Here is a 1794-nt window from a genome sequence, read left to right on the forward strand (position 1 = left end):
CCAAACATGCTAATCTAATTATTCCTGTCAAGTCTGTCTATATGAGGAGGAATATTTTTTCAGACTTGTTTTACATTAATCTAGTGTATTAACAAATTATAAAGTAATAATTGATTTTTGGGAAAAAGTACTCTATGTTAAAGGCCTATTTAATGTTGTGAATTGACAAACATAAATGTGAAACCATACAGCCTTTTCTTCATCTATTTTGTTAATAACACTGTTCTACTGTCAGCATATGTAGGTGAGGGGATAAAGATACGAAAGTAAAAGTTTTGAATAACTGATGTGGCAAGGAAGGATGAGCATGATTTTACATAGTGATATCTAAAATTAATATGATTGCAATTTAAAATATGAAAGTAAGCAGTGTACACTCCAATTCTGACTTGTTGACTTGCTCATACAAATAAAGTTTTACAGATACATAACTCTTTTGACTGTACCACACAGGCAATTATTATTTTATTCTTAATGTTAGTAGTAGTAGTAATAAACCAGCTAAATGTGTGTAATGTAATCATTAAAACTAACAATGTAACGGATATAGGACCTTCCTAATATGAAGAAAATGAAGGTGCTAAAACCCTTCTAAGAACTGATAGCATTTGTCTAGATTGATCCTTCTTAAAGTTCTCATTAAAAGTCTCTGTGAGGCTTTCCCTAGTCATTGTGATGCAACAGATTCGCTAGAGAAGATGCATTTTTATTTCTTTCTTCCCTCTGAAATCAGTTTGCCCTAACTATGAGATATTAAACAAGACCACATTATGCAATGGTAGCAATATTTGATGATACCATAAATACCTGTTTGCCATTAAAGACAGTCCACTGCATGTCAGTGTTGGTTCATCTTAATGAAAAGAGAAGGGTGCAATCAATCAAAACCAATACAATGTCATAACATTACATGTCAAGCCTAAAACAGCAACTCTAATAAAGATCTCTAAATACAAATAAAAATATCACCAGTGATTTTACTGTGTAGGGACTAACTTGCAGTCTCTTTGTTTTCTGCTTGCATCAGCTTATGTGACCTGATGACTGCTTATATTGGCATCAATTTATTTGCTGACAACCCATTTTGTCTGTTTGAATCACCCATTTTATCAAGATGATTTTCTGTTCTTGTGTTACTGTCCACTGATTTAAAAAAAAAAAAAAAAAAAAAAAAGCTGCTCAATTGTGAATGCTTTTCATCCAGGGTGTTTTACAAGTCTCAGGATATACTTCCTGGTTTTTACAGACTAAATGCCTGAGAGTCTCAGCAAGTTAAAATTCCACTTTTACAGAGCTGCATCTCTGCTGAAAAAATACAGAGGTACCCACGGGTGCATTTTAGAAAAACTATGTGAAGGGATTGGAAACTTTATGTAAAATCAGAGTTGTTATTCCTCTTATTTGATCTAAGTTAACAAATAACTGAAACTGAAGCCAAAATCAAGTTGTCTGACCTTTTGTTTTACTTCAGAACAGTCCGATTGGCAGCCCATGGGGCAGATATGACTGGATATGAAATGGGTTTTGAGATGTGGCCTTGCTCAGAGGATAGGAAAAAAAAAAAAAGATTCCTGGCATTTTATGGAGCCCGAAGCTGTCAAACCATTCTAGTGTGACCATGTAGTCTTTGACACTAAGGTCTGTGAAGCACCCACTACGTCTGTGGGTTTGTGGCCCTGGGAAATGCCAAGTCCGGAGAGAAGCCCATGATTGTTCCCCCAAGGTGACATCTGCCCTTAGCAAAAGCAGGACTATGTGTATGATGGTTCTGTGACTTGAAGTAAGTGTTACAGT

The sequence above is a fragment of the Lichenostomus cassidix genome, chromosome 1, assembly GCF_008360975.1.
Source record: "Lichenostomus cassidix isolate B80296 chromosome 1, HeHo_3.0, whole genome shotgun sequence".
Classification (NCBI taxonomy): Eukaryota; Metazoa; Chordata; class Aves; order Passeriformes; family Meliphagidae; genus Lichenostomus; species Lichenostomus cassidix.